At 37.6% G+C, this 21,990-nt stretch overlaps 1 long non-coding RNA gene across 1 annotated transcript; it reads right to left on the bottom strand.

The window, feature by feature from the left end:
- Positions 1-3,528: 3,528 nt before the first annotated feature.
- LOC129764474 (uncharacterized) lies at positions 3,529-4,311 on the bottom strand. The gene is made up of 3 exons (XR_008741158.1): positions 4,172-4,311; positions 3,963-4,058; positions 3,529-3,897 (listed from the first exon to the last, which is right to left on the bottom strand). It is a non-coding gene; the product is annotated as an uncharacterized LOC129764474 (long non-coding RNA).
- Between the last annotated feature and the right edge of the window lie 17,679 nt (positions 4,312-21,990).

The following is a 21,990-nucleotide window of genomic DNA, read 5'->3' as shown; positions in this document are numbered from 1 at the left end:
CCGAAAATTTTAAAACTACAGCTGCTGCGGCAACCACGAGCGTTTTCATATTGTGTGGCACGTCAGGAGCATGGTCAAAGTAAGAGCAGCCCTCACGGGCATTAGCGCATCCTGGATCATAACGGTGTTCTTGCAGCACCTATCGTAAATACTTCCCCCACTTTAGAATAACTAAATTTAGTCCAGCTGCGGTGTAGTCATTCATACACTCAGTTATTTGGTTTCTAAACATACACAAATAGCATGATTTTTTCACACGTTCTGTTGCCACATATTGGTTCAACAGTCTCAGAAACAAGTGTACAATTTTAAGGCCGAAAAAAAGACGAGTGGGTAATGTCGGGGACATAACCGGAGTGACGTAGGACTATACAAAGGGGAGACAGCTTTTGCTAAATATATATTTTAAATATATTGCTTTATTTTCTTCTCCTACGTGAATACCTACCTATATAACTGAAAAATGGATTAGTTTAATGTTCTTTATGAACATGTTGAAGGTTCTGAAAAGAACTTTTGATGTTGTGTTTTTGCGTTTTTTTTACAAACTTTCTCAATTTTTTCTCACTATCTTATAGTTGCTTCTTGATATTTTTCTGAAGGCTTTGTACTTTTTAAATGTTCAACGCCGGTCATCTTTTGGCGTATGCACATATCGTACAATCAAAATGATGGCTATGATAGGGAATGCATAGTGGTCCTCAGCTTATTCACTATCATATATTTCACTATTGAGCACATTACCGTACCTTAAACTGTGGCTTCGGAGACGAATGAATTGTAAGATTTGTAGTCTCCGCATACAAAATAAATAAAAATGAAAAAGAACTGAAGTTTTGGAGACGAACTCTACGATCTATCGAGAAATAGACGAGCTATAAGCGTTCTGAAAAACCAACAGTGAATACAGGGACGGATGACCTTCGGATTAAAGTCCTTTAAAATAAGAACAGAGCAGCAGGAAATACATAGCTCATCATGTTGCTCCATAACTTCTTGACAGCAGAAACATAACTTCTATACAATGCAGATGTAACCTCAGTCAATTTTCAACATCAGTTATTAACCAAAGAAAGCAGTTCTTGCTACCATGAAAATTCGTGAATGCCATCATGCATACAATGTGTTGTAATTTGAAGCCACTTTTAATTCGGGAACCATGCATGGGTTTGTGAAAACTGAATGATCAATTTAAAAGACCTCAACCACCAATTAGTTCAAAAACAAGCATAAACAAAATAAATCAGTTCATTTTATATATCATATTATGTCACTTTAGAATGCATTGGTATTGTGAATAAAAAATGGCCCTGAAAAGCGCGGTGTTTTACGGTGGCTGGTTTTGCCACCAAAGCAGTCTGTATAAACAAACTTTTTCCTTCATCTACCTGCTGCCGTTTTGCGATTACGTTTGCCACTCGCTGAAACTAGTTGTTGCCTCCGAACCGAATGTGCTCTGTTCTGTAGGCGGGTTTTCTTATTGTCGTGAGCAGCTTTGCAAGCCAACTCGAGCACTCCGGCGGCCGAAATTCTATAACTGCTATTAGGTATACTGGTGCTCCGGCACCAATCCGTTAATGCAATGTGATGTGAAACGATGCCATACAACCACACTGATTTACGGTTTGAAATAGAATGAGATATTTTTCAGCGGATCCGCGCGTTTTGTACTTTAGCGGTACACGCTCACAGGATAGAGACAAATCGGCAGACTCAGTCAAAGGGGCGAGTCCAACGAGACGATCGAATGAGCGTTAAAAGGCAGCGATGGCAAAAAAATACATTCATTACGATTTGTTCGCTCGTTGGATTTACATGCAGGCTAAAAAGGGTCCTTTTCAGGATCACAAAATTATCTTCAATCTAAAGAGTTTATTGTTTTGTTATCACTCGATATCCCCATTTTGTTCGGCTAAACCTTTCTGTTTAGCGATTGCGTTTGCCACTCGCCACAGCTTTCACAGTTGGAAAATTTCTTCCCATCCAGCTTGTGACATATTTTACAGTAAATTACATTCAATGGCACGTCGCATTACCACCACTCAGTATCGGATTGGAGGTAATTTTAACCTGTAATTGAACATTTGCGATGACAGTGGTACAGTGTCGACTTTCAATGTGGGGTCATAATTTGGATCTCTATGTTTACAAAAATGTCCAACTAAATAAGTCGCATTACATGTCCGTCCAATTAGCTAAATGTCGAACTAAATTGAATAATCAGGAAAGTCCCCAACTATCAATAAGCTCAGAACAACTGCCAAATTCACAACTCATCAGATCCTGGCAAACAAATTATGAAAAAATCAATTTGTGTTTTATTATTATTTTGGATAATGTTTTAGAACAGAATTGAACTGTATTTCCTAAACTCTTTTTTGGAAGGTTTAATGGCCCTGAAAAGCGCCTTGTTTTATGGAAAGGTTCCAATTTAGTAAACTTTGTACTCGTGGTTTTGAAAAAAACCATTTCGAACGCTCTCGATGCCGCCTTGTTCTGGATTTGCCACCAAAGCAGTTTGTATAAAGAACAAACTTTTTTCTTCTGCTACCTGATGCCGTTTTGCGATTGCGTTTGCTGCCTGTTGTCTTGAGGTCCACCGAACCGAATGTGTTCTGTTCCGAATGCGGGTTTATCGTCGCGAGCAGCTTTGCCAGCTAACTCGATCACTTCGGCGGCCGAAACTATATAACGCCGGCTAGGTGGACTGGTGCCCTGGTACTAACGCGCTCGGCCTAGCTACCCTTGCGGGGAACTCCAGATCAACACGGTTCGAGCGGGATTTTGCCTTTCCCTTCACTTTTCCTCCTTCACCATGTCCAGACATGGCTGCTTGGGTTGGTTTGTTGATGTGTTGTGATGCGAACCGATGTGGAGTACGATTTGAATGAGAATGATCGTTACGGCAGCGGAGCGGGGATTTTTAAGCTGACTGGCTGGCTCGAGAGTTACGCATGTGTGAGACTGCGACCAATGTTTCGTTCATTTTTTTCTTTTTCCTTTCCAATCGTGCTTCATTCTGTTTCGCTGCTGCTCTGGTTGCCCGTTTTGGTCGGTACGATTTGAGGAGCACAAAATGGACCAATCAAAAATGGGCACATAGTGCATTTTGGCAATGCTTGATATTTCACAATTATTAAATTATTTATCTCAAGAAAAATGAAATGTTATTCGTTATGATAGATGCGTAGATATATTTCCTATCAATTGATGCAAAAACTTTTGCGATCTATTGAGAAATGCTCGAGTTATAAGCGTTCCAAATCTTGCATTTTTTCCTCCTTGTTCAGTGCCTAGATTCCCATTTCACCCCCTATATCTTACGGTTAGACGTAGTCCTACGTCAAAATAATAACATTCCGTAAGAAGCTAGCGGCACTATTTATTTATATGTGTAATGTGTTCATTTCTTGTGATTATCTTGGAATTTTGAGATAATATATGCCCTTCCATTCATTCTAGAGTGTTTTTTATTTCACCATTACAGTAGAAATCTGTACGATTAAAATAACATCATAATTCCTTCCTAAAAATAACATAATGATTCCTTCAAATGCTATCCCATTGCTGCATCCGCAGATCCTCGTCCAGAAACGGGCTCAGCATATGCCGCAATTCGTCGAGCACCTACTTCTGGGGCAGCGGTAGCTTCTCGAGCGCATAGCAAATCAACGCACAGCTATTTATACGCGGATCTTGAGCAAAGAATGCCTGACTCAGATATTTTAATTTGAGATTTTTAATTTGAGATTTGGGTGATTTTGTTATGACAGAACCGATGCTTCGGTGTCGGGCATCTCGATCACCGATCACAGATCGGACATTTTGGGCTAGAGTTCCTCAAGCCGAGCCTCGACCACCTCTTCGTCGATCGCGTCTCGAATCAGGTCAAACTGTCTGAAATACCCAATAAGAATATTAGGAGAGCTTTTTTTGATGTGCTCAAATAAACAAAGACTGACCTCCTCATAAAATCTCGATAAAGTCGCTCAAAATATGCCCTTTGAAGAACCAGTTGGAGATTTGTTTGACATCATCGAACTTGTTCAGTAGCGAATCTGTGAACAATACAAAAACGGAAGATAATTTAAGAACTCATAGCTGCTGTGAGCTAAACAAAAACAGAAGGTAATTTAATAGCTCGATTAATTTGTCTGAAGACACTACACACCGTTGAACACAATCCATGGCAAAACACTCCATGACGACCTCGTGTGCCTGTGATCATTGCTTCGCTTTGAGCAGAAACTTTCATCACTGAAATTTTTCACTGCAGCTAAACAAAGAAGCGAAATAAAAAATTCAGTGTCCATACCCCTTGCAAATTCTGTTTGATTTCAAAATCAACAAACAAACGTCAAATGGCACACACATACTAATATATGGGGCGAAAAATTGCCTGAATTGTACTAATACTAACAGACATGAAAACAACTGTCAATTCGCGTGGAGGTTCGTGCTCCGCTTTTGGGAAATGATAGTGATAATTGATTTTCGGGTGCAGTTAACACATATTTAAAAATAAAAATTATGAATGAAAATTAACATTTTCTTATAAAATATGTTCTTAATGCAATAGTGTTACACGTTCTTTTGCAAGTGATGAAAACCCCCTGAACAAGAATTGTGTTTGATAATAATTTCATATTACAATGATGAGTTTTAGTGACAATATCAAGAAAATTATACAAAAATGGTTAAGTAAGAATCAGTATTACGAGTTTTAAGTGATCACATACTATAAAGTAAAAATTTTCATTAAAAGTTTGATCAATTTAACTGTCTTAAGGTCTGATATTCTCATAGAGAATGATTTACTTTCCCAAACCGGTGTCTGTACCAGACGTCGACACAATACTACTGTTATCGCGTATAATGCTTGTCCAGTCACCGGACATTGCAGTCGCAGTGGACGGCTGCATCACGACGCCGTGAAGAGGTTGGTACGGTCGAAATTTGCCATTTGGGATTCTAACCGGTCCGGCGGAAACCGGATAATAAAGGGTGTGTCACATCAAATTGCATCACGGAAAAAACGCTGTAGAAATTCGCCCAGTAGATCGATCCTTTTGAAAATTTTAGACAGTAAAATAAAAACTATTAAACAACTTTTGGCATTTTCTTTTTATTCATACTTCGAGCCCAAGCCCGTATGCTCGCACCTTCCTCTTTACCCCGTCCATAAGGTTCTGTACAACGTCAGGTTGTAGTTTTTTTTTTAACAGAAATCCGTTTTCTCTTGAAGTCCGCCTCCGATTTGACAACTTTTGGGTTCTTCCGGAGGGCCTGCTTCATAATCGCCCAATATTTCTCTATTGGGCGAACTTCCGGCGCGTTGGGCGGGTTCATTTCCTTTGGCACGAAGGTAACCCCGTTGGCTTCGTACCACTCCAACACGTCCTTTGAATAGTGGCACGAAGCGAGATCCGGCCGGAAGATGGTCGGGCCCTCATGCTGCTTCAATAGTGGTAGTAAGCGCTTCTGTAGGCACTCCTTAAGGTAAACCTGCCCGTTTACCGTGCCGGTTATCACGAAGGGGGCGCTCCGCTTTCCGCAAGAGTAGATCGCTTGCCACACCATGTACTTTTTGGCAAACTTGGATAGTTTCTGCTAGCGAATCTCCTCCGGAACGCTGAATTTGTCCTCTGCGGAGAAAAACAACAGGCCCGGCAGCTGACGAAAGTCCGCTTTGACGTTTCGTCGTCCATTACCAGGCAATGCGGCTTCGTCAGCATTTCGGTGTACAGCTTCCGGGCTCGCGTCTTCCCCACCATGTTTTGCCTTTCGTCGCGGTTAGGAGCCTTCTGAACCTTGTATGTACGCAGGCCCTCCCGCTGCTTGGTCCGCTGGACGAATGAACTTGACAACTTCAGCTTATTGGCGACATCCCGGACCGAACTTCTCAGATCACGTCTAAACTGCTTAACTACGCGCTTGTGATCTTTTTCACTGACGGAGCATCCATTTTTGCCGTTCTTCAACTTCCGGTCGATGGTTAGGTTCTCGAAGTATCGTTTTAGTACTCTGCTGACCGTGGATTGGACGATTTCCAGCATCTTACCGATGTCCCGATGTGACAACTCCGGATTCTCGAAATGAGTGTACAAGATTAATTCACGACGCTCTTTTTCGTTCGACGACATTTTTCCAAATTTACGATAAATTGACAGTGAAGCATGGCCAACGTGATCTATACACTCTTATCTGATTATAAGCGAAAGCTGAAGATATAATTCCTAAAAATTAAATTTCTACAGCGTTTTTTCCGTGATGCAATTTGATGTGACACACCCTTTATGTAATCGCCCTAAAACTTCCACATGCCAAATTTTATTCCACACAATATCACATCTTCCCCTCAGCTCACATTTTTCTTTTATGTTCCCTCAGAGCATATTACGGTAATTAGTGCTTGTAACGGAGCTTAGCGCTTATGAAGGAAATTAGTGCCGCACCTTATCACGATTCTAACGTGGATTTTTAGTGTTGGGTAACGGGTAGCTCACCGGGCGGTACAACGGGGTGGGGTTTGTACGGGCAACGGTACGTGAATGGATTTCCCTGTCTACTTAGCTCTGAACGATCCAACAGTGGTACTAGCTATAGCTACCAGTAACCAACGAAATTGCAGGAAGAAACTACGGGGCTTCAGAAGCGAGCAACACTCAACTTTTTACTTCCGTTTTACGTATGGATAGTCCTATTTGATATCTATCATTAGGTGGCATGGTTTTTTTTACGCGGATTTTCCAAATAACGTGATTTTTTACGCGGATTTTCCAATCAACGCGGTTTTTTTATGCGGATTTTCCAATTAACGCGGTTTTTTACGAGGTACGTGTCCTCCGCGTAAGAAAAAACCTGGCTGTATTCAAAATCCATATAAAATTATGTAATATTTTTTATTCTTATACACATATCCAAAATTTTCAGACATTTGAAAAAGTCTGGTGTCTTCGCATAACCTTGTTCACGAATGCGGAAATCAAATGCAAACCTCCCGGACCTGACATAATAAACGCGATGCGATGCGGATTTCAATGCGGCGAAACTTGTTGTGGAGTTTTTTGCGGCTAGTGAACACAAGTGATGGTTGCCAGACGATTTTCATAAATATCTTAACAATCGAACTCACTGAACGAAAATAAAAATTGAGTTGTTAAATTATTATTTTAGTTTGTTTCATAAATCATATAACTTAATCTCACTGAGAAAATTTTTCATTTTTGTACTTTCAATTCAAATGTTCGGTTGAAGTTTTTTTTAAGAAAAATGTTGCATACATACTTTTTTTTACTTTTTGAATATCTCACAATCCAATTGTTTATAAAATGAAGACATATTATCATATCTGGCATCCTTGTGCTCGGTTGTTTACATATAGAATGGAGTGGAATGAAACACCGAAAAACGCGCGATTTAAAGCGGTCACTATGTCATAGCACGCGATGAGCTCCAATTAATCGCTTCGCATCGCATCGCACCACACCCAGTTTACTATGTCCTCGGCCGTAGAGACGCTGCGTTTAAGATTCCATTATTTGTGATAAAGCTATCGAAGTGATTCTTATTGCTGTTTGACTTTTATTGTCGTAACTATAGTGTCACAAATCACAATACTAATAATGTATAATTGTGAAAATGCTAAAAAAAGAACAAGCATCAGCTGCAAACGAAAGTTTGCTAAAGTATTCAAAAAAAGTTAGTAATCATCGATGATTTTTTTTTTTTTTTGTAGAAAATGTCAATCACTCCCGGAAGAGGAGTTGATTCCAGAAAAGCAATTTATTCTAAGCATGTTACGGATTGCTTACCAGGATCTTCAAATCAGGTAAATTATGAGCTGTGGTAGCATTATCAGTTATATTTTACACCAGTCATTAGGATAAGTTTACCGAACCTTCGGTAAGGAAGCGAGAAAAAGCTGGTCGGGAATATTCCACAGAATAGGAAACACTATTATCTTGGTAAGCTCCGAGCGCAAATTTTGCCGTAAAAAGAAAGCTACATTATGAGCTTCTACCAAGCAACAATGCATTCTACAAGTATTGCTCGCAACTGGACAAATTTAACCCTTTCATCACGGCAGTGTTCTTCGCCAGAGTGCTACCCCTGTACGGAGTACTGCGCCGAAAAGTATGCACATCGCGCTGGTGTGATCGAAGAGCAGTATGAATTTCATGTCGTCTAAAGACGACACTCGTACACAGCTCGTCGGGCGGATGTCGTCTATAGACGACGCTAATAAAAAATCACGCAAGTAATGCTACGTTAAAGAGGCAAAAGTTCCACTGGAACGCTAGTGCCATCCAGGAAGAGGAAGATCCAGAACAAACTTCAAGAATTAGTCATGCCTTTTTGACAACACGACATATTTTTGGGGTCTTGCCCTGTCTGTTTTGACGTGGGACTACGTCTAACCGGAATATATGGAGGGTAAAATGAACAGAACATGCAGGAAAAAATGAAAGATTTCGAATGCTTATAGCTCGAACATTTCGTACTGGATAGGAGAGATGTTTGCATTACTTGATAGGGAATATTTCTACGCATCTATCGCAACTAACAAATGTTGTTTTTCATTAGATAAACAATTGAATAACTGTAAAATATTAGGCGTTATCTAAACGCCCTAACTGCATCGTTTTGATTGGCCCGATTTACGGTTTCCCTAACACAGCCATCAAAACCAAGCAGCCTTGGGGAAATCGGCATTGCAAATACATGAAAGTAGGGGGACTTTTGTTCTCATCGAAAAATGTTCCCTAACACAGACTTTAAAACCAAGCAGCGAAATCGGCATTGCAAACACACGAAAGAGCCTAGAGGCGAGTGAACTGAAAAGTTTAAACCCTCTTAAAAAAGAAGAAGAAGAACACACGAAAGTAGGGGGAGCTTTTGTTCCCACCGAAATGTGTTCCCTAATAGAGATTTCTAAACCAAGGTGCCTGGAGAAATCGGTATTTCAAATTCATGCAAGTCGGCAAGTATTTTTGTTCCGACTGGAATGTGTTTCCCTAACACAGTTTTCAAATCCATGGAGCGTGGGGAAATCGGCATTGCGAATTCATACAAATCGGGGGTATTTTTGTTCCGATTGAAATGTGTTTCCCTAACACAGACTTCAAAACCGAGGTTTCTGGGGAAATCGGCTCTGAAAATAAATGCAAACTGCGAGTACTTTTGTCCTCGCTTGCCTTTGTGCAGAGTGGAATATATCTGTCCTAACATGATCTTCTAAACTTAGGAACCTGGTAAAATCGTGCAGACACTAGAAGCGAATGAACTTCCCAGTTTCAAGCAAATTCGAGATTCGAGAAGTATGTACACTTTTGGGATGTAAACTTCAGAGGGAAATGTAAAATAAAATAATCGTTTGATAATTTTTTTTTGTCTTTATTGGATAGATTTTCAGCCTTAGGCTGGTTCATCAAACGTTTGATAATTCTTCCGTACATATATTTTGTTCTAGTCATCATACCAAACGTAAAAGGTCCGTCATTAAATTTACTTGTAACGAAGAACAATCAATCACAATAAATGAATTGACTTTACACGGCATTTGTTCATTTTTTTTCACTCACAGAGCAAATATATTGAACTCAATTGAATTTGGAAACTGTTTCATTCAATCAAGAATTTAATTAATACAAACGAATGATTGGTAAGCTAAGGTAGTTCCACGTCAACCTTGCGGTTATATCATAGATATAACCCACTCATTTTTTTTTCAAACTGTATATAATCGAGTCCAAAATTGTAGATAATCGAATCACATATAATCGAGTCCGACCTGTATAATTAATTGATTCCTTATACGGCTTTTCGCTCTTCGGCCATGTCTCGTGGAACGAATCTAGGCCGTAAAGCGAGGTATGGGTGTATTTCACACCATCTTCAAAAGCTTCGAGATAAAAATTTGAAAAAAATACTGAATGTGCAACACTAAAAAAATTTTTAAATTAACTTTTATTTTTATTTTAAATCTATTTTTTGTTTCAATTTTATATTATCTTGTTTACTAGTTCAGCTTGATGCTACAGAAGAAAATCTTCATGTTTAATTGTTTTGAAGATAACTCGTCTGGCTCAAACCTTCGTAGTGGAATTAGGTGGGACCATCACAATTATTTATATTGCATTTTCAGATTATCACAGGTTCAGGTCCCTGCGAAATTCTCTCAAGGACAAACACTTCTACTCTATGGACATAAAAATACGTTAAACAGTTTTCGACGAGAAAGCAAACATGTTCTGAGAGGATAGAACAGTTTAAGATTCGTGAAAGATGGCGGAGAATTGTAGAACAATACTGTGCATATAAAATTGAATAAATGTATGTCTCCCTTTTCTTTTCCTAAAAATCGACTTTCCGGACAACCCAATATGAGCTATCCTGATTTCTTCTTGATTTTTTTCATTCTTCCTGATTTAAAAAAAAATGGTTGGCAACCCTGTTCCTGCATCAAAATCTGCAGAAACTGTAATTTTTATAGTATGTCGCATTGAAAAGAGAAAGAAATACCACCCAAATCGGTGTCAAGTTTTGATTTATCATTACTTGTCATATGAGTACATTTCGAAGAATTACGACTGAAACAAACACGCTTAGCTTTCTTCTCAAGTCTCGAAGAAGGGGATTCGTGTGTATTATGAAAAGCCTGAAATGACTCAAAACAAAGATACCATATGTACACATGTAACAGCAGCTGCGAGAAAAAAAAATAAATGTTTGAACTCATTTCATGATTTTGCTGACAATGGCATTTTCATGCAGCGTCATTTCATTTCAGCTCTTTTGATAGTTTTCCACCCACTCTCTATGTTGGTCCACAGTTCGCTACGAGCAATAATTTCCTTCCATTCCTGCCTGTTTTACCCGCATCATAACATCCAACCTCAAATGAAAAGCGTTGTCCGTAGATTCCACTATCTAAGAGGTATCGGGTGTATTTTGTATATCGTAAAACTCAAGTGAGCGGGAAAAAGCATAACAGCTATGTACAAAAGAGACCTCTACATGAGAGAGTGCGAGAGAGAGAACAGGCAACTCGAAACCTGGTACGTACAATGACCGCCAAACATAGTCCAACCAAACCAAACTAAACCAAAACCAGCCAACCAAACGTATCACATGAAACATTCAAGCATTATTCATCTCATAACAGAAGCCTCACTTTGGAGCGAGACTATCCGAACCATCGTGTTCACACCGTCATACAAAACACATATCAACTGCCGGATGTCGTCTTTTCGATTGCGCCACTGAAGTTCACTGCTTTGGTGAACTTTTGGAAGAGAAAATGAAGGAAAACTTTTGCAAAAATCTTTTTCAATACGTCCCATTTGTTTATTTTTAGCAACGTTTATTTATGCAAATGGCACATACAGTCAATCGCAAAATTGGGTGTACACATGCTACTTGACGATACTTTCCATTTATTTGGTACAAAATATGTTTAATACATTTATTCTTTTTATGCATATTAATAGTTCACACATTTAACTAGCTATACGCGCAATAAAATTCCGCTAATTTTTTTTTGGATAATTATTTAACCCTAAAAGATGAAAAAAAAACTTAATTCGAGGCATTGCAAAATAGAGTGTGCACCTTAAATTTTTCCAAACAAACAAACCTCGTAAAGAAGATCATCATTGATCAGCGTACATTTTTCGTCAATGTGTAATGTCAACACCCAACCACTGCTTGGGCAGTATTAGTTTAAGTTTTTTTATTGATGTTTCAAAAAGTTTTTATCAAAATGGCGAGTAAGAGGAAAGAAATAGATATTGTTACACGTACAATGATAACAAGTGAGAGAAGAAATGATAACAAGAAGAAAAAACATTGCGTAACCTGCAGTCTCCCGTACAGAAATTGGGTCTTCCTCATGATTAGTACTTTCAACAGGATGATGACCCGAAGCAAGCTGATCTCATCGCACGGGTTGCCTGCTCTATAATGTCCCAATCAACTCAGAACACCTCCGCAATCACCGGACTTAAACACTATTGAGCATCTATGGTGGGGGATCAAGAAATGTCTGAAGAATAAAAATCGGACCTCAAAATGATGATTAAGGAGATCTGGGAGAGCATTCCGTCTACAGTGACCAAAAATCTCGCCTCGGAGTTTGCAGATAGTGCTGGACTTGACGTCATACTAGCTATGCCAAATACTAGCGGATTGATTTTTGTTATCCGTTAACATTCATTTTACATGAGAGTAAAAATGATCGATTTTATGATGAATATAAGTCGCATTCCATTATTTACTTTTGAATCCCGATAAACTCAAAAATAACAAACCAGCACGGAGTGTTCACTCAATTCTGCGATTGATTACATATCTGATTCCACACATTACTCATATGGGTTTTATGATATTTTCATGTACAATTACTAACAGAACGAACCTCAAGGGGGATTTTATTCCTGCGATAAAAAGGAGACAGAACACAACTTAAAACTGTACTTGTATACCGTAGTATCAGAAATTTATATGAGGCGTCTCGTATGGATATGTTATTGTTGGAAGGAGTGATTACTGAACAGGATTCAAAAGGGTCTGTTAATAAGATCCAACCAGAATCAATGAGTCGTTCGTATTTCTTATAAGGTTAAGTTTGTGAAGTACCTATTGGAATAGTGCATAACAATTTGCGGTTATAAAACCAATGGTAAATTTTTACTTAATAATGTACAAAATTGAACCATTGAAGGGCAAAACAAAATTCCAAATTATTTTTATTTATGAATTAAAATATTATATTTCAAGAATTTTGATTGAAGTTTTTTCGATGGAAAGCCGTCCATTTTTAGTGGATTAATGGGATTCACAAAAAATGACTATACACGTCAAGCGACTTCGATAGGGTTACCATCTGTCCTGAATTACCAGGAGATGTCCTGATTTTGAAATCTAATTGGGGCGTCCTGTTTTTTTCAAAATCTTTTTCTTGAAGGCTGGGTTTTTTTACGTGAAACATCCAAAAATCAGAGATGTGATTTTTATCGTTTATTATGTTTTTTTCAAAGTTAAATGATGATCCAAAAAAATCATTTTTCCTTTTTTTCCAAAAATGATCGTTCTCAAAAATATCAAATTGACAACAAAGAGCTGGTATTGGTAATATTAGACATGCGAAAAAATTGCAAATTAAGTCGCATAGGAATATTGAACGAAGACTGGAAACGAGTTAGCTTTGAAAAATCTGAAAAATGATAAAAACCACATGATATTTGGATATATTTTGTAAAAAACCTCAGCTTTCAAGAAAAATATATAAAATATGGCGCCCTCTATTCCGGAGCCATGTAAACTATAAAACACAAATACAATCAATAATTATGAAGGTGCAATATTTTTACAAAAAAGAGCAATTAATTGTCTTTAATTTTAATCGGGTCAGTAGTTCAAAAGTTATGAATTTTTGAAAAAAAGCCATTTTTGGAAAAAAGGAGAAAAAATTGATTTTTCGGACCACCTTAAAATTGTGATGGGCGCCGTAATGAAAAAATTATAAAATACAGGTCTAATATTTTACGATAAGAAATACTCAATTTTCACGAAATTTCGAGAAGCACTATATCGGTTTGGCATGGAATGGATGCATATGTTTGTTTACCAAAACCATGGAAAATTATCAAAGTTGCTGTTCGATTTTTCGAACGCTTGGCCTAAAATGGGTTAAACATTAACACGTTCAGTCTTTATGAGTGATAAATACACTCAAAATCTCACAAGGCTCGTTGGAAGTGGCGGCAGTGTGAATGCTTGGCTTTGGAACATCATTTTTATTGATTTTCAGCTGTGTAAGTTTTTTGACGTGGGACTACGTCTAACCGGAGTATATGGGGGGTAAAATGAAAACCTAAACACTGAACATGCAGGAAAAAATGAAAGATTTCGAATGCTTATAACTCGAACATTTCTTGCTGGATCGGAAAGTTGTTTGCATCAATTGATAGGAAATATTTCTACGCTTCTATCGCCATTAATAAAATGTTATTTTTCAACAATTGAATAACTGTAAAATGTTAAGCATTATCTAAACGCCCTAACTGGCTCGTTTCGATTGGCCCGATTTACGGTTTCCTCAACACATCCATCAAAACCAAGCAGCCTTGTTGAAATCGGCATTGCAAATACATGAATATATGGGGACTTTTGTTCTCACCGAAATGTGTTCCCTAACACAGACGTCAAAACCAAGCAGCGTTGGAGAAATTGACATTGAAAATTCATGCAGGTCGGGGGTATTTTTGTTCCGACTGAACTGTGTTCCCCTATCACAGACTTTAAATCCAAGGAGCATGAGGAAATTGGCATTGCAAATACATGCAAGCCGGGGGCATTTTTGTTCCGACTGAAATGTGTTTGCCTAACACAGACTTCAAAACCAAGATGTCTGAGAAAATTGGCTTTGCATATACATTCTTTGTGTGGACACCGACTGGACAACATCGTTGCTGGAAGAGCTGGACGGCGAAAGATCGAGTGCCTTCCTCAAGGCAATAAGGGTAGAGGTGTAGTGCAGGAGTAGAATAAAGTTTTCCAAGAGCCTTTCTCAAGGCTAGAGACGAATGAACTGAAAAAGTTTAAAGTCTCTATAATACAAAACCTTCCTTCCTTTGCAAATACATGCAAACTGCGAGTACTTTTGTCTCTTGTCTTTGTGCAGACTAGAATATGTTTCCTTAACACGGTCTCCTAAACTTAGAACCTGGTAAAATCGTGCAGACACTAGAGGCGAATGAAATTTCAAGTTTAAATCCTCTATAGTATAAAAAGTAGAGGTGGGGTTGTTGATTCATGCAAGCCGGGGGTACTTCTGCACCCGCAGGTTTTTTTTGCACACCGAAAAGTGTTTTTCTAACACGGATTACAAAATCGAGTACGAACACAACGCTTCGGTTCGGTTATTCAAGATTGCATTGAAGGATATGCCTTCATATCTTCTGCTCACTGAATTTCTACGCACACCATTTGGTGATTAGGCAAAATGTTGATAATCATTTGCTGCGATAATGCCTAGTGATTAAACAGTATGCGTTCGACATACATGTCGAAATTGAAACCGAGTACCAAACTCGCGGTTCGAGAAGTACGTACACTTGAGAGATTCAAACTTCAGAGGGAAATGTAAAATAAAATAATCGTTTGATAATTCTTCCGTTCACATATTTTGCCCTAGGCACCATTCCAAACGTAAAAGGTCTGTCATTAAATTTAGTTGCAACGAAGCTCATAATCTATCACAATGCATGAATTGACCTTACATGACATTATACAATCTTTTTACTCACAAAGCAGATATATATAATTGGATTCGGAAATTGCTTCATTCAATGAAAAATTTAATCAACACAAAAAAAATGATTGCTATGCTGAGGTGGTCCCACGTCAACCTTGCGGTTATATCATAGATATAACCCATCCATATTTTTTCCCATTGTTATAACATGGCTATTGTTTTTAAAAACATTTCTCAATTGCGTCAATCTATATAAATAAAAATGGATCGCCAAATGTGTTGGTAAGCGCAAAACCCTAGGAAGGAATTGTCAGATTTGAGCCGGCTTTATTTTGTTGTATTCGTCTCTGCCCATAGATTAACGAAGTGAAGAGTTAAAATTTGAAAATTCGGAAAATTGAATTCCCACATGTTTTACAATTACATCATGATAAGCGTTGGTTGTTCATTCGATGTTTGCGTTAACGAAATTGAACATTGTTCGAACGTGGAAATAGATTTTCATGTGGAATAATGCGCTCTCATATCTTCTATCTATATAAATAAAAATGAATCATCAAATGTGTTGGTAAGCATAAAACCTAAGGAAGGAATAGTCAGATTTTAGTCGGCTTCATAAGTTGTATCGTCTCTGCCCATAGATCGATGTTATGGAGAGATTTTTTTTTGAAATTTTGGAATAACTTTGAGAAAACGCTCGAAAAAATCAATTCTCATATGTTCTACAATGACATCTTTGTTATTTTTCACGTTTGCGGAATTAGGATTCGTGTTACGTTGGTGTAAAGCGAAAGCAATGGATTATCATGAATATAAAACATATGGATGGAAATTTACTTTTCTGTATTAAACATATTTTTCATATACGGAGAAACATGTTGTTTGTGAGGCAAGTCATTGAATAATCTTGAATGAGAATTGGTCTGAAAATAATGTTATATCATAATGACGAGTTTCGGTAGAAGTACTAGGAAATTTATAGTAAAAAGAAAATAGTGGAAGATAAATCAATGAAGAGTTCTGCGCATGAACCTACGGACGTTCGCGTAGTAAAAAAACGTGAATGTTCAAAAGTGTTCAGATCAAAAAATCTATTTTTGGCGGGACGAAATTCGCCGGGTCTATTCATCTGTAAGGTCGGGTACACTAGTGATCAGATAATGCGAAAGCCATGACCCAAACAAAAAAACATGAGCCTACCACTCACTGATAAATCTCGTGAAGGCCTATAGATTTACAATGAAACTCGCTGTCGTGAATAATCCTCACCGCTCGCTAATAATCGGGGTTCTACTGTATATATTTATTGATTGAAGACAGTTTTTTTCACTTCATCCGTTAGTTCCTGAAACGAGACCAGACAATAGAGGGGTCGATTCCGGATATACTGATGAGTCCAATATATCGACTGTATTGAACACACCAAAGTTATTGGCTGGCGAATTTCGAATATAAGTTGATGAAGTTGTTTTTGAAGAAAGCGTGAAGCTATTACTTTTACGTGTCTCACTGAGAGCAGTCAATTATGCTAGCAACAAAGGAATTCGTTATCTTCCAAGTCCTAGTGTGAATTCCTAGTATGGAAATGAAAGATCATGAATGTAAATTGTTTTCAGCCAATAGATGTAGGAGTATTTGTAAAAAGTATTGGGTAAAAGTGGTAATTTTGTTTTTTATCGCAAAACATAAGACTCGTATTTTTCATTTTTTTATTGGGATGCCCATTTTTATTTTAGGGTGGTCCGAAAAATATGTTCCACTTTTTTTTCCAAAAATTCCTTTTTTTCAAAAATTCAAAACTTTTGAACCACTGAACCGATTTAGATGATCAACACATCAAATTGAAGCCAATGAGCTAGTTTTTTTAGGTAACATTGCCCATTTCCATTTGAGGGTGGTTCGAAAAATTATCTTTTCTCGCTTTTTCCCAAAAATGATTTTTTTCAAAAATTTCCTAACTTTTGAACCACTGAACCAATTTAGATGATCGACACATAAAACACTTGCAAATATAATACAAAACAAAATAGATTTTGTTTTGCAAGTTCAATATTTTTTAATAAAAGGCTAGCTAATTGGCTTCAATTTTATATGTCGATCATCTAAATCGGTTCAGTGGTTGGGTTCAAAAGTTAGAAAATTTGTAAATTGATGATTTTTCGGACCACCTTTAATGGAAATGGGCACCCTAACAAAAAATAAAAAAGTACGGTTCTAATGATTTGCGATAAAAAATAAAATTACACTGGATCCTTTTTTTTCGCGATTTTGCGTGCGCGCAAAAAAGAATCACGTAATTTTGAGCAAATCGCGTAAAAAAGTCTTAGGGTAAGATGACATTGGCTCAGAACACGCACGAAAATTTGACACACGTGTACACACGCGCACACTTGCATAAACATGCGCAAACACATGCTCACACACGTGCACACATGCCCAAACATTCAAAAACACAAGCGCACACTTGCACATATGCACAAACATTTAAAAACATACACGCACACTTGCACACACAATCACAAACACACGTGCCCAAATGAACAAACATGCACACACAAGCACAAACATTCACAAACACACGCTCAAACATTCAAAAACACACGCGTACACTTGCACACAAACACACAAACACACGCGCACACTTGCACAAACATGCACAGACACATGCGCACACATGCACGAACAAACGCGCGCCGGCGCACGTTCGCGCGTGTGTTTTTTGCACGTGGCTGCATGTGTGCGCGTATAACGTATGTACGACGTTAAATCTGGAAAATGCCGAAGGGAAAAGTCCTCACGGAGAGAGAAGAGAGACAAATCGATGCATTTCACCAAGAAATTGTAGGTACAGGTCGGACTCGATTATCCGGAGACTCGATTATCCGGAATTTTAGACTAGAATATCCGGAATATTTTATTTTTGATTTTCGGAAATTTTAAATAATTTGTATAATAATTCTATATTGAATAGCTAATATGGGTATCAAAAGAAAGGGATTGACTAGTAGAATGCAGTTATCTATGAAAAATGCCCAAAAATGTATCAAAAGAATATTCTCGACTAGTAGAATACAGTCGATAATATAGCAGATAATGAAAAATCCAATTTCAAGATGGCCGCAGTCCCCAAACAACTAATTGCTTTTTGAATGGTTTCATTCAGCTTGACCTGTTTCTATGTATGTTTGAACGTTTGTTGGGTTGTCCCACATTAATAGAAAATTGACCTCGTTCCTGTTGAATGATTGATCTGAAATTTGGAACATACATTTAATTCTACTGTCATTATAAAACTGCGTATTCCATGATATTGAAAAATTAAATTTGGCCGCCGCAAAAAATGGCTGAATGGCTTGATTTGGAGAATACACTACACTATGAACAACATAAATTCGAAAAGGTCGCCGCCACAAAATGGTCGACTATGTATTTTTTGCAATCCCCTCAATATAGGTATCAAATGAAATGATTTGACTAATAGAATACAGTACAGGTCGGACTCGATTATATACAGACTCGATTATATACAATTTTGGACTCGATTATATTCAGTTTGAATTTTTTTTTATATTTAAGCGGTTAAAGAACTTCATTTTAATTGATAGAAACAATCTAGTTTAATATAAATTTTTAGGACAAAATTAATAATAACATATTAAGTTTGAAGTTTGAAGCAACAGAGTCCAAAACGAAAAAAAAGATCTGTAACTCTGTCATTGTTGAAATTCGAACATATGCATAGGAGGATTTTTTTTCATCAAATATGATCGTCTATCACCTCCTGAGAGAATCTAGATAAATTAATGTTTTTCATGTGAGAAAGATGTTTTCTGACTTTAAGGGGATTAATCAAAAATCAAATTCCTCTTTTATTTTCAAAAAACGAAAAATACATGCAAAAAAACATATAAAGAAAAAAAATGTTTTGACTCGATTATCCGGAGGATTCGATTATCAGGAGCGAAAAAAAAAATCAATACTCCGGATAATCGAGTCCGACCTGTATTGAGAAATTTCTCGTCGGATTGAACGACCCAATCAAGTAGTGCTCAATTATTTGGTGAATCCTCAAGGATACCGTAAGAAGAAGAGAGCTCCACGTAAATCGAAGCTCTCTGCCGGGATAAGCGGGAAATAGCTAGAAAAGGTTCGAATACCTCACAATCGCATGTGCAAATAAAGCAAAATTTCAACTACTTACTGCTCGGGTAACAATTCATAAAGAGGGCGTTAAAGATTAAAACTCCTCATCTTACACCATCTCACCTCGGAAGACGTCTGAGTTTTGCCAAAGCTCACATGAACAGTGGGACATGGTATGTTGTGACAAAAAATGCTTCCAAAAGATATTTTTTATCTGTATTGTAGTGACTTTCAACTCATTTGGCTGGTTCGTCACATTTACTTCCATTTTTGGAAGAATGTCGGGAGTGAGAATTGAACTCGTGACCTTTCCAAAAGAATACATTTTACTATATACCATAACGAAGAGTTCTTCAATGTATAGATTATCTTCACTGACGAAAACAAGTTCAATTTGGATGGCTCTGCTCTGATGGTTTCAACGAGTACTGATGTGATTTACGGAAGAAGGAACAGTATTTTTCAACCAGGAACTTTGGTGAAGGCTCGTGCATGGTTTGAGCGGTATTCTGCGCAACCGGAAAGCTCAAAATAGCTTGCACATCATTCAAGGACTACAAACATGTTCTGGAATCCTCTCTCCTACCGTTTTTGCGTGGATATTGTCACAAAAAAATCACATTCCAGCAAAATAATGCTTCTATTCATATCAGCAAGTAAACTAAGCAATGGATTAAGGACCAAAAACCTATTTTTCTGGACTGGCCGGCTCGCTCTCCAGACTTGAATCCTGTTGAAAATCTTAGGGGGGATCCTTGTACGCAGAATCTACACTGAGGGGAAACGGTACACTACGATTGAAGAACTCAAGGTCGCAATTTCGGAAAAATGGAAAAATATCGAGAAATCCGTTCAGCAGAATTGGGTAAATAGTATTCCAACATGAATTTACAAGGTTATTAGTCGAAATGGCAAGGTTACCAATTATTGACATGTAAATCAGCCTATCGTTTTGAATTTTTCATTGATAATACCTATGGTCTTATAGAAAGTGGACAGCTGAAATTATCATATTTAAGCACAATAAATAAACAAACAACTCTTTTGAACGGAATTTACATTAAATATACTTTACTATAAGCATTCAACAATGTATGAATGTATCTTGTTGAAATTCTAACTGTTTGTGTTGCAACGAAATAGAATCAGGGTGGTCTTATAGAAGTTGAACAGAGTGTAGTTGCTGATAACTCAATTCCACAGTATTTAATCGAATAATTAAACAGATACTCAAGAAAAAACCTTAAGTGATGAGTCTTTAGCATTATTAAGCAAACCTCATGAAGTAATGTCATTATAACATTACTTCATGAGGTTTGTTTAATAATGCTAAAGATGGAATGACGGGCCGTAACGTGTTTTCTGAAAAATAATGTCATCATTGATGTCTACTGGTACTAATCAGTCTATGATAATGTCATTATTAATGACCGCTTTAGGGTCAAAGTACAAAAGCTAACACTACTTGTAATTTGGGTCATTTAGGTCTGTTCGAGACGAGATCACGGTAAGCCTAATCGCGACAAGGTTTGCGTAAAAGCACTTAATAATTTATTTAATAATTTCGACACCGAGAACGAGAAATATTCCAACATAATTTTTTTCAGGAGAACTAGACTCGAAAATGAACGTGTTACGGGTTCAACTGGTTTGTTCAAAGTGAACGTATATTCCTTTGTGGCTGGTGGTCAAGCGCATCAAAGAATCGATAGTTTAGACGATACTGGACAAAAGGTTATTGATTGGGTATCGATTTGTCGTAGTGTATGTGATTATCGTATTGTGTGTTCAATTTGAGGAAATAATTTTTAGGGTGGTGCTCTAAAAATGTAATATTGTAATTATTTTTGCCTATAGTAGTGCGCTACAAATTTTATTTTCACTTGTCAACAATAAACAAGGTCATTTTGGAAAGTTGACGGAAAAGAACATCTGCTCGTGCAAACGAAAAAAGGCCAAATAAAAAGGTAAAAGTCAAAAAGCTTACAATGTGTGAATACTTCGTTTTTCTGAAAATTCCAATAATATAATGCCTGGGTTCAGTCTACGGCTCAATTATTTCTAACTGATATTGAAATTGTTTGGATAGAAAAATACATTCAACGCGAACCGCCTACAATTATAAGCACCCTGTCGAAGTTATGATAGAAACTCTAACGAAAATAGTCTCACAACATTGGCGAGGCTCTATTGTGGCAAATTTTAAAACAGCACACTGCTCAAACATCATTCGTAAGTAAAGAGAGAGGGGGGCACGCGAGCAAGATTGCAGAAGGAGGTGGCAAAATGATGGAATCATGCGGTGGCACGAGATGCTCTTTGAAAACCTGACGCTCGAGCTTCAGCGTGAACCTTTCACTGTTATAACGCGCTTCACCGGCACCGAACGATTCCCCCGTAGCGCGAAAAGCGGACGTAAACACGCTACTAAAACACCAGCCATCGAACATAAAGTTTGGTACATAGGTTAGAGGCATGTACCACTGCAACACAAACAGCATCTATTGGCTGGCTATGTGATATTTCAAGCTGCGGGAATGTACCAGGTACCAGGCACCAGTTGTGTAAAAAGTGATCACTTAGATGGC

The sequence above is a fragment of the Toxorhynchites rutilus genome, chromosome 2, assembly GCF_029784135.1.
Source record: "Toxorhynchites rutilus septentrionalis strain SRP chromosome 2, ASM2978413v1, whole genome shotgun sequence".
Lineage (NCBI taxonomy): Eukaryota > Metazoa > Arthropoda > Insecta > Diptera > Culicidae > Toxorhynchites > Toxorhynchites rutilus.
Note: the sequence above shows the minus strand (reverse complement) of the source record. Positions and strands in the feature narration are given on the sequence as shown.